Source organism: Mytilus edulis, chromosome 3, assembly GCF_963676685.1.
Source record: "Mytilus edulis chromosome 3, xbMytEdul2.2, whole genome shotgun sequence".
Taxonomy (NCBI): domain Eukaryota; kingdom Metazoa; phylum Mollusca; class Bivalvia; order Mytilida; family Mytilidae; genus Mytilus; species Mytilus edulis.
Genome location: NC_092346.1, coordinates 14,775,723 through 14,789,255, shown reverse-complemented (window position 1 = coordinate 14,789,255; position 13,533 = coordinate 14,775,723).

The window sequence follows — 13,533 nt, the reverse complement described above, 5'->3', positions numbered from 1 at the left end:
GAAACTGGATTGTTCTAGTAAATCGGTTATTGACTTAATAATTTTTATACTTCAGTCTAATGTATGAATTTGTAGTACACATGCATCTATCTTGTAACTACATGTGTTGTACCTTCTTTAAGGAGAATAAGCATGCTGTTTGAGTTCCCATTTAATTATTTTTTCCTCAATTAAACCGTACTGGTCAATCAATATAATGTACGCGATATAAGGGTCACCTCAGGTCAGACTACCATACATCTTCATTAGATTTAAACATTGTTGGTGTGTTTTTTGTGAAGTTTTGATTTTTCCCATGGTCGTGCATGCAGATGTCGTCCAGTCTTGATCCAGTGATTGGTCAAGAATTGACGGACATTACGTCTCGTTGTATAAGTTGTAAGTGGACGGTGATGACCTGCCGCTGACCTGAGTGTCTGTTCTGTTTATAGGATTATTAAGTTCAATATTCTATTTAATCTTATCCAAAGATTTAAATTTCTAACACGGTAAGAATAAGTACTTTAACAAATTCTTAAATTTAGGTAAAGTTGATTGCAGTATATTCGTTTTTTGTTATTAATTTTTCATCATGTTTCGTTTTTAAATAATTCATTAGTTATATGTTTTTATATTATTTATTTATTTATTTATTTATTTATTTATTTATTTATTTATTTATTTATTTATTTATTTATTTATTTATTTTATTTATTTATTTATTTATTTATTTATCATTTTTTTAATTAATTAATTTATTTTTATTTATTTATTTACTATTTATTTATTCATAATTTCTCATTGTTTGCATCCTTCTTAAATCATTGATACATTTACTGTTGGAATTCTTTTGTTTACTTGATATAATTTTTATATTATTTGCTTCTGGTGACAAAAACTCTAAGTTCGTGTTTTAATTTAGATGAACATAATTTTTTTCTTATTTGTTTTAACAGAGACATATATACATATATGTCTCTGGTTTTAAATACATGCCAGCTAAAGTTTCACGTAAAAGGACGAGGAAAGAATTACAAGTATTTTGCAAAATTGAAATAGATGAACATTATTTTCTTTACAATGAATAAAAAACATCAAGTTCATAAATGATATAACAGTAAAAAAAATATTTCTAAAAACGAAAATGTTCAGTTATAAGGAATCGAAAAATCTCTTTTCTAATAGTATCCGCAATTCGCATGTCAGTTAGCTGTTGACACGAATACTGTGATTGATTCATGCTTAATTTACGCAACATCAGCACAAACAGGATATATCGCGGCGAGCGGTAAATTTGGATTAATTTGTTTTCGCGGATAACAATTTTCGTGGTTTGGGAAGAACTATCATTTTCGTGGATATTTGATTTCGTGGTTTTGCCAAGGTCTGCATACATTCTAATAGAAAATTTAAAATTCGTTGTACATTGGAATTCGTGGTTTCTTGGTAATCACGAAATCCACGAAAATTGGTATTCAATTGTAAAGCAATCATCAATTCGTATTTGTTTCAGCAGCTGCATGACATAAATCTTTTTATACGATCGCAAAAATTTTAATTTTCGTCGTATATTGTTTTATTTCTGTACTCAGGAAAGTTGCAGCCTTAATTTTTATGGATAAAAAGGCACGAGTTAAATCCCACGAAAATAGTTGGGTTATCATGTCATCTCAGATAAGCATTGGGTCATTACGTTCCTTGTATTGAAAGTTTGACTTTGAAAGAAGAAAGACTCTTCTGTCCTGGTCCGAGCACACAGTTATCGTCCTTAGATTTTCGATGTCTAAAAAAAATTGTGTGCTGAATCTTTTTGTTGAGTAGTCATTTGGTTCAGTCAAAAAAAGGTCAAAATTGAATTTATGACCCTTGTATCATAGAATTGTCAATATTTTAAATGAGGGGTAGGCTGCGTCCAATATCGTAGCAGCTTAGTACGTGGTGCTAAGTAGATTTTAACTATTGAACGTGTAGCTATAGACTAGTTGTTACATAGATATTGATAGCAGCTACGTAGATGCTACAACATTGAACTCAACCCTGGTTGGCTTTTCTGTAATTTTGAAATCGTTTGTCCCAATATTAGTTCACTACACTAAAAAAAAATCTTTTTAAGATAGAGCAGGTGCATTTTTTTTTTAATTTCATTTATCGTCTATTGCACTACGAAATAACTGTTCATATATAGGCCACCTTAGTTAAGCAGCTTACCACACAGATCATGCAAATGGTGATACAAGCATGAAACTTTGTAAGAACATGCCTTTAGGTGTATGTAATCATATTAGGGGGGTAGCCATGAAAAAAAATCATCTGATCATGGCGGCCATCTTAGATTTTCAAAATGACGTCTTTACAGGGAAAATACATCATATTTATGGCCCGTTTTGCTTGTATTGTATCCAAAAATGTTACAAAATGGAGTAAATCCTTGTTATATAAGATATATTATCACTTTCGGTCAAATATCGGTCAATAACCAACTCCTGGTTTTATGAATATCCCGAATATGACTGTTTTATAACCCGAATAATGTCAGTTGTTATATTCCACAAATCTTCGCCTAATCTTCGATTGCTACATTAGGTTCGATAGGTTATAGGCCAAAAGAGGGTGCAATTTTATTCTAGTTACTTTTTTGAGAGTGTGTGTTCTCATTGTTATAAGACGTGGCTCGGTACTTGTCTATCCAGCGTTCATATTTTTAGTTACGAAGTTTTATTAGCAATTCGGATCGGATATTGATTTGAAGGAATTATATCCTTATTAAGAACACAATTCTATGCAGCTGATCGTGAGACGCCATTTTGTGTGTATCTGCCATGGGACTGTTACTCTTTGCAAAAACCAGGAAAGACAGCTAATAGATACAATATTTCAACATGGGTTATGTATTTCTTACGACCGGGTACTGGAAATATCAACTCAACTAGGTGAAGCTGTTGTTGAACGTTATTTGAATGAAGGTGTAATATGCTCGCCTTTATTAAAGGGCAAAGTGTTTACCACAGCTGCAGTCGACAACATAGATCACAGCCCAATCTCAACAACATCAAAATCATCTTTTCATGGGACCGGAATCTCTATTTTGCAACATCCAATGAAAGATAATCTCGGCGTTAGAAGGGATGAGTTGATATTACCTACACATAAACCAAAATCTAAAAAGGTACCTGAACTCCCTGCTGCTTATATGAATATGAAATCTGCATATCTTAAAACAAAACCTCTCATTCTGCCTGACGATATTACTAATATACTTAACCACGATTATCTGTTCATGAGTTTGCAAAATGAGTATGAGTGGTTAAATACGGTGAGGTTAACAAGTGAAGATATTACGTCCGAAAATATTTCATGGTCATCATTTCATTCTTCAGAAAGACGTGGACAAATTCGTTGTTATGTTTTGTGGATTACATATTGAGATGGCATGTTTTAAGGTTTTGGGTGATCTATTGCGGGATAGCGGTTGGATAGAGGCTTTATCAGAAGCAGATGTTGCATCCTCTGGGACGGCAGAATCGTTCTTGTCAAGTTCTAATACTCCTAAAACTAGACTAGCACATCAAGTAACCGCATGTGTATTGTTTGATTTACTGATGTCTGCTTATGAATCTTCTAATAACGAAGATCCTGATGAATCAATAGAATTTGACAATTTTATACAATGGTGTGAAGAAAGAAAAGTAGGTAGACTTCATTTTGAGTTTTTGTATTCGGTTCTTGAAATTCAGCTGTTGGTTTTTTCGTACATTCGATCATTACGAGAAGCGGATTTTGAGCTTTATAAACAAACGTTGTCTTCCTTGATCCCATACTTTTTTGGACCAGATCATATCAACTATGCTAGATGGCTTCCTATTCATCTTCGCAATATGGCTTCATTAGAAACAAAAAACCCAGATATTTACAGAGAATGTATTAAAGGGCATTTCACTGTTAAACAATCAAATCGTGTTTTCTCAAACATGGCGAAAGACCAGGCTCATGAACAGAATAACGCTATTGTTAAAGGTAATGGTAGTGCTGTAGGGCTGACTGAGGATCCCGCCGCTTTGCGACGGTGGATGGTAGCCGGGCCAGAAATCAGTAGACTGATAAGCCAGTTCGAGGAATATTCGTCTAGAAGAAAGAACACAGATGATAGACATCATGACAATTCTATGTCTATGTAAAAAGATTTCATTGACAAAGTGAGAAGTCTTAAGACTGTCATGAATGATTATGGAAATCCATTTCTTGAGGATTCTGAAGATATTTACAAGATAGACAGTAAAGATATTGTACAAGTAGGCACAGGGAAACTGTCACAAATTAAACAAATTGGATGCAATCAGTATGCTGACTTCAGAAACAGAATGCAGAACACGGCAAGCATCTATGAGCCTATCAAGAAAAATAAGTTTCTGTTGTTCAGTCGCCAACCAAAGAAAAGTTCATGTGAAACAAAAAACTTGCCCGAGAAGACTGCAGTTCGTTTTCAAGGCTTTTCATATCCTGTCAAAGCAGACAATGCGACTTGGAAGAGTTTTTCAGCCACGAAAATCAGAAATTTCCTCCATCTTTATCTCAAAGTGGAAAAATCAATATTGGCGCCAAATCACAGCTAATGGAAATCCTAGAAGCTAAGGGAGATTTACCAAGAGAAGAACCTCAGACAGACATGGTAGTTTTTGATGGTGCGGCTATGGTCAATTCAAGACCACCGCGTGAAACATACACTTTTGATGAATAAGCAAAAGATGTGATTTTGCCGTACTTTATCCACCTTACTTCAAAGCATGCCAGAGTAGATGTTATCTATGATATTTACATAGAAAACAGTCTAAAAGCACAAACACGTAAAGCGAGGGGTGCTGGATCCAGGAGGAAAGTTGTCGACACCAGTAAGACTCCGAAAGCTTGGTCAAGCTTCCTTCGAGTGGACGAAAACAAAACGGAATTGTTTTATTTCCTTGCCGACAACATTTGCTCGATTCAATCTGACAAAATTATTTTTGTGACAAAAGGCGAAATTGTTATTACAAATTCTGATGATGACCATGATGATCTCAGTCCGTGTAATCATGAGGAAGCAGACACAAGGATATTTGTTCAAAAGTGCAGCTGAAAAGGGTGTAAGTCTTCAATGACAATCAGCTCAGACACTGATGTAGTGGTTTTAGTGGTGTCTCTTTTCAAAACACACAAGTAGAAAAACTGTGGGTTGCCTTTAGAAAAGGAAAAGACCTGAGATGGCTTCCGATTCACGAAATCAATCATGCTCTTGGTCCTAAATCAGAAGCTTTGCCATTTTTTCATGCTTTTACTGGATGTGACACGGTCTGCGCTTTTCGTGGAAAGAAGAAATCGGCATGGCAGACGTGGGAAATATTTGATGATGTAACCGAGGTTTTTGAACGATTAAGTAAGAAACCTGAATTGGTCAGTGACGCTGATATGGAGTTGATAGAGGTATTGGTTGTGGTTGTGTACGACAGAACTACAACAACATTTGACATCAACGAATCCAGGCTTGAACTGTTTGCACGCAAACAAAGACAGTATGACACCATTCCACCAACTAGAGCTGCACTGCTTGAGCATATTAAACGAGCTACATACCTAGGGGTCATGTATGGGGACAGGCAGTCATACATGATAAACATCTACCTAGTCCTGGTGATTGGGGATGGATTAAGGAGAACGCAGATGGAATGTGGATTCCTCATTGAGCACAATTAGCAGTAATTGCTGCATCTTGTCAGGAGTTACACAAATGTGGCTGCAAAAATATTGTTTTGGTAGATGTAAGTGTTACAAAGCTGGCTTGACCTGTACAACATTGTGTTCCTGTAGCTGTTAAAACGGTATACATCGGACAATATCGTAGATTATTACACTGATCAATCCTCCAGCATGTCTAACATAATTATTGATATACCAAACGGACATTTTTATCATATATCTATACCATTATTATTTCACTTGAGTGTAAGAACTTTTTCCACCCAAACCGGAAGTGGTGATTTTTTTTACAATTGTTGTCTATTTGACATATTTTCATATCATTTTATTGTATTTCTAATAGTTTTCATGACATATATAGCGTTGAAAATGGTTAGGACAGTTTTTCAATCTCAAAGATTGAGCAAAATAATGTCTATTTTGAATTCAAGATGGCCGCCCTGAAAAAAATCGAAAACATGTTGGCTACCCCTCTAATATGATAAATTACTTCCTAATGAACGTCTATGCCAAATCCCTTGCTTGTATCACAATTTGCATGATTTTGTCAAATTTCGGTACTAAGCCGCCCCACTACCTGTTTTGTCATCATAGATAAACTCAGCAGATGTAGTATACTATGCATTTAAGAGGGGCGTAAAGGGTGGGTGGAGTTGTTTTGGGTTGTTTTTTGTTTTGTTTTTTTTTTTGGGGGGGGGGGGGTATCTGCACGGAAGAACGCGAAACAAAGTAGCAATTTCACTATGAAAGAACAATTAAAAATTTCTTGCAGGTTGATCTTTTTACCGATTTCACGAAACACAGCGAATAAGGAACCTTTTTCACGGCTGCACGTGAAATAAAAATGGCAAAACACGTTGTACGAAAATAACTTATTACCACCCTCTTTTAAGGTCCCTTTTGGTCATATCACTCCATATTTATAACCTTGGCTTTCGGATGTTTGGATTTGCAGGTAAATCAAGAAAAGCTCTTTGGAAGCACGAAATGCATACAGTGGCATTTTCATTTAGAATAATTAAGGGAAATGTGGGTACTACTATAGATTAATGAGACGAATTAATGAATCAACCAAAAGAGAGAGCATCATACAAGGCTTCTCAAAAACAGACAGATGACTACATATATACCAAGCTACAGATAGCCCCGGGTTCATGAAAGTTGTTAAAATGGACAGCAATGTCCAAAGATAACCAATCGACACAAGTTCTTTAAAGGCCTTTTATAGCCGACTTCACGATATTGGTTTTTCTCATTGTTGAAGGCCGTACGATTGCATGTAAAATGCTGGTTTTTTTGCGACCTCAAACTGCGACAGACCTGGAAAAGATGCATTTTTTTCGCCTGGGTTTAATCCAATCTAATTAAAAACCGATCTCTCATCGCTCCTGTTTCTAATATGTCGCTCCCACGCGACATATCAGAAAACGGGAGCTATGAGAGATCGGTTTTTAATTAGATTGGGTTTAATCTATAGAATGAAAACGAGTACACGGACCCTGATTTTGTAAAATTACATTTTGTAAGAAAATAATTTGTACCAAATTTTATGAACAAATCACCGATGTAATTTTTTTTTTAAATTCATACAATGTGCAGTCAAAATTTCGGGTGTTTTCCCCATAAATTATGAAAATTAACTTAAAATGAATAATAATACCAAAAAAAAACCTGTTACATAAATTTAAACCACATTTATGCTAAGATGATATTACACATGATTTTACAAAAATCCGTAAGTGTTTATCTTTTGAAACAAAACAAATAAGGTATGTCTGTTCAAAAGGTAAAAAAATTTCAAGAAAATAAATTTTGACCAAATGATTAAACTTGATTTTGATTCCATTTATCTCTAAAAGTAGCACACGAAGATATTTTTTTAATTTACACATTTGAATTGCCTAGGTTAAACAATAGCGTGTATGCCAATTATCGTAAAAAGATCACCGTGGAATCAAACCTGTATAGTATGCCCTAAAGTAGTTCAACTTGAATGATGGGCGAGTATTTCAAATGCCATCTTAAAATGATCTAAAATGAGGGTATTTTGGATATGACGACGACACACAGGCGGATTTAGAGTTTTTCAGCGGGCCCGGCCCCCCTTTTCTGGGAAAAATTGATTGATTTAATATATAGGTAATCACTGAAGCATGACTATAGCGGTCCCCCGTACTGGGGACTTTATTCTAGAAGATAATGGTCAAGTAAAAAATTGAAACTATACAGTCATAAAAAACGAATAGAAGAAAAGGGGAAACGTAAATCAGAGTATATGCCTATTTAAACTTAATAATGCTGCAATTGTAAGAGCATGGCCGTCAAAATAAAATCAGTCGAACTGTCAGAGTGACTCTTCAATGAACCGCCGAAGTTTCACGCCTTGAGGCTGAATATATAGTGTGTGAAATTAGCGTCAATTATTTTTTAACAGTTTTTTTTTGTTTTACGTCACACTTGAATGTTCCATCACATGGCCGACATATAAGCATAAAATTATTTAAGTTAAGATTTGGTTCCAAACGGAATGATTGTTCTATATGTCATACTATAAATTAGATATCTTAACTTTTAAGTGGTTTTATGCATGATATATCGGCCCTGTCACCAAGACTGACTGGTTTTGATAAAAAGTCATCTTATTTAAAGAGTGCGTTTTGTTTTGTTTTTGTTTTTTTAGGTAAGTCATTTTATATTTGTTCTTTTATGTAATTATTATTTTTGTTTGTTTGTTTTGTTTGTTTTGTTTGCATTTGATTGGTCCTAACCTTAAACGGTAATGTAAACATATCATATGGCCATTTTGTTAACTGTTCATCCTTTTCTAAATAGAAGAAAGTATAAAACTACTAAGATGTATGTAACTAATTATTAGCCAATCAAATGATTGATATAAATAAGGGGGAACACCTAACCGTTTATACACCTCAACATCATTCTAAAATCCGGAAATAACCACCGGTTGTTTTAAGTCGTATCCTTATCTAATATACTTTTTCGCCAAATTGGGGATCAGCTTATTCTTTAAAACGCATAAACTCTACCCCCCCTTTTTAAATGGTCGTTCCCTTATGTTGTTTTTCTTCTCTTTTTCACTGAATGGACGATTTAGAGCTTGACATATTGACATATTATTGTGCCAGCATCTTCCAAACTTCTACGGGTTTAGATGTTACTGGGTTATTGATCACTCATGACTAGGCGGAAAACAACTCTCATATCAAGGACAATTTCCCAAGGTTCCGGTGACTGTGACATGAACTCCAGAATTTCAATATTCTTTCCAGTTTGTAAATTAAACATCTATAAGCTCGGTCTCCACTTTGATCAAATGAAGAAGCAGTCTTTGTTTTTAATTCGAGTCATCTTGACATGTACATGAATGATAAGTCAGTGGTCATCTAATGGTTTTCACCTTTTTTTAATGTTTTTTTTTTTCTTTTTCATTATTTTGAAAGGCATTTACCGGAGAAATAATTTCTATTGTTTGGTTATCATATGCTCAGAATATCAATAGGCTTCATCACATCAACTCCCCACCACCCCCCTTTTTATTTGAACTTTTCTGACAATGAATATGTACTCATATATATATACAATATTGATTTAATTAAAATCAGTAAATAAGAATAATTTGAGCCGTTGGTTTTGATTGATAAAATTGTCTGGTTTTGAACTATGTCCTTCCTGTAAATTTCTTCAAAAAGCGTGTTTGTATGATTTTAATATTGATTATTGGTTTCAGTATGACCCTACCGCGCATGTCAGGGTCATCCAAGGATAAGTTCATCTGAGGTAAATACCGAGTTCATCTAGCGGGCACATAGCTATTTTTACATTGATATAAGCATTGGAGGTACATTGAACAGTAATGACCTGACGTTGACCCAAAGATTTCAATGCTTTTTTACCGTTTCAAAGCCTTCCAACTGGCAAAATAATGCATTAATCCTTTTACCTTTGTACAAAGCATTCAATAAAATATTATTTTGTTAAGAAAATGGGATCGTATGTAACTTTACGTAAAGGTCGAGAGAGTGGTCAGACCGAACCAGACTCGAGGGTCAATACTCTGACATAGGGTTAGGTAAATATCTAACACAGCCCACCGGCATTTAATATGTAGACAACTAAAGGTAAGCACTTCATTATTTTTTTACTTTATTTGTCTTTTTTAAACCCTGATTACAGAATTAATTTGAGATGACCAAAGATAGAAGAATTAGTCACTCGTTATGAATTTATTTAATTATTTATTTATTTTATTTATTTATTTAGTTGTTTCCATTTTAACAGTATATATGATACATCTAAAGGTTTCTATATTTTGAAAAAAGATATACTTTTCTTTTTAGATACGTTTGATACGTATAAAAATTGATATGTGTTAATATTTCTGAAATTTTCAATTTATAAAATAGGAAATATAAGATTCGTAAAGGCAATATGATTATTTTTATATGTATACTAGGAAGTGAAAATGTATTGTGAAATGTAGACATGTAAATATTTCAAGTTCCATAGCAAACTACAAAGCAATATTAAATATGTTCATGGATGAAAAGTACTGAAAAGGGGGACCGTTATAAAATACTTAGCCGTTTGAGATAATAAGGAAAAAATTAACACAGTATTAGGAGTAGAAAGAATGGATCATAAGATGAAAAATCTCAAACAACACTGGCATGCAATGGCAAAAAAAAACCACAGACAAACACCAGTTTAAAAATTATAACAGAAAACTTAGAAAAAATAAATTTACTTAAATATTGATATTTTAAAATGATTTATATAAGCTTTCTTTCTTTCTTTGTAATATTTTGTTTGGTTTCCTAACACTTATCGTTAAATGTTATGAAAACATTTAAGTTGATTTAATTTTCAAAATAAATTACTTCTATAAATTGAATTTTGTGTTAATAGGCCTCGGCAAATTAATGTGTTGACTTTCTTTTCGGTCACCTATATTTTTTTTCTTCTTCTTGATGTTAATAAGCAGTTTTAAAAAAGCCAAGGAAATATTCCAGGAATATTTTGATACTTTTTTAAATTTTTTGTATGATTTTATTGAGACGGAGAAATTATTGTTATGAATTCCAAATTTCAGAGAAAGTGATTGAAAATAAAGAACAAATAAGCGATCTATACGGGTTTAATCGTTTATTTCGACAATCTATTCCAGGAGTTACCATTGAAGGATTACGCATGACAGCAACAACTTTTAATTGACTTGACATATGTTAAACTTTAAAAAGTGTATGATATCACATTAAAACTATTGGACGTGGCCTTATATTGATGTGGCCTCATTTTAACTTTTGGACAATATGGCAGTGCTCCACTTTTAAATATGGATATATCTAATGTTGGCTCCCTTCAACTAGTGATACTGACGTGGCCTTTTGACTTAGAATAACTGTAACTATGAGTATTAACTGCCGAGAAAAAGGAGCTTATATGAAGTTCTAAATAAAATGCTTTTAACCTCAGGTTGACAGAGTAGATACATAGTTCCCACTTCAGTTTACGGTTTATATTAAATTAGTTTTCGAGAGGATATGATATTCCTAAATTAAATCTACATGTTACATCATATTGACTGCAAAGACTTGCGCATGAACTGTTTGCCACTGGACATGCAGTAAAAACATTAAACACCAGTGGGGCAATTTGAAGAGATATAATTTACAAATCACATCGAACAATTGATCAATTAAACACATGGTAGGATGTGTCATTTCACATATCGGACAATTAAACACATTGAGTAATGCATTACCAATAACAACCATCGATTAATGTATTATCAATTAAACATATCGAGCAATAATCAACTGAACAAACTGACTAATGTACCATCAATCACATGCATAGAGCAATGCATCGACAATTAAAACACATCGAGCAATGTCAACAATTAAACACATCGAGCAATGTCAACAATTAAACACATCGAGCAATGTCAACAATCGAGCAATGTCATCAATTAAACACATCGAGCAATGTCAACAATTAAACACATCGAGCAATGTCAACAATTAAACACATCGAGCAATGTCATCAATTAAACACATCGAGCAATGTCAACAATTAAACACATCGAGCAATGTCAACAATCGAGCAATGTCAACAATTAAACACATCGAGCAATGTCAACAATTAAACACATCGAGCAATGTCAACAATTAAACACATCGAGCAATGTCAACAATTAAACACATCGAGCAATGTCAACAATTAAACACATCGAGCAATGTCAACAATCAAACACATCGAGCAATGTCATCAATTAAACACATCGAGCAATGTTTTATTAATTACACACATCGAGTAATATGTATATCATTACACATATAGAGCAATGCAACATCAATTAAACACATGGATCAATGTGTCATTACACATATGGGGTAGTTTATGTTCAATTAAACAGATGGAACAAAGCATCATCAATTATATACACATACAAGTCAAGTTATCATCGATTAAACACATAGAACAATATATCCTCAATTAAACACATAGAACAATATATCATCAATTGAACACATAAAACAATCTATCATCAATTACACACACGGATCAATCTATCTTCAATTCAACAGTTATTATTCGCCTAATGTACACTAGTATTATTTTTTCAATTTCTCTTATACTGCTGTTTTTGTGTCTTTATCATTTTTTTGTTGTTGTGAATTTTGTTTTGTATCGATCTGATGATTCAAAGTTTTGCTTTGTGTCGATATGATGATCCAAAACCTTTCATAGTTTGGTCTTATATTTCATTGTTATGCCACTGTCATTGGTAAGGGGAGGATGGGGCGTCTGAAAACATGTTTAACCTTAATTGTCAAGTCTGCAAACATGTTTAACCTTAATTGTCAAGTCTGCAAACATGTTTAACCTAGTCACATGGTGTAAGTGTCTGTTCGAAGTGAGGAGCCTGTAATTAAGTGGTTGTCGTCCGTTACTGTTACTATCATGAGTTTTGCTTAATGTTGAAGGCTGTTTGGGTGACCTATAGTTGCTAACATCTACGTCATTTTGGTTGACAGTAGTGTTATTGGCAAACATATCACATCTCCTTATTTTCTATTTAAAAAGATTGGATGTCGTGTTTACATAACTACTGAAGTTTAGTCATGAAGTACGTCTCAAATGTCAATACCATACTTTTTATCAGTTTTCTCTTTTGTATTCGTTTTCTCACATTTTTCATGTCGGGGTCCTTTTAAAGCCGACTATAAACGGTATAAATAGGGTATTTGTCATTGTTGAAGGCTGAACTATGACCTATAATTGCTTTTAACTTCGTCATTTGAACTTAGGTGGATAGTTGGCAATCATACTACGTTTCCTTATAAGACTAAGGTTGGTTGGACGAAAAAAATATGTTTCCCTGAAAGTCTGAGATTAATACACTTCAGACTTTTAGAGTTGTATAAAATTTAATTTCAGTTTGACATACACTCATTACACACACCCCTCCGTTTAAAAAAGGCGACATAAATACATGTTTGCTGCGCTTTATAATTAACAACTGCAATTATTGAAAATTGTCAAATACAAAATAACAAAATTTTTATATAACATATTTTCTAAAGCTGCTAATGCGGCGTAAAGCAACCAACAATCAACCAATCAATATTTTTTAAAGTTCATATTATTTTTATGCAAACATCAATATTATGTATTTATAGTACATGTGTCGTGTGAAGAAAAGGTCAGTCGTTTTCGCTACAAAGTAAAAATAGTTCCCTATGTTTAATAATGGCAAATTATCACATTTTCGTATAAGTTTTACGAAATCATGATGTAATGTTTGTG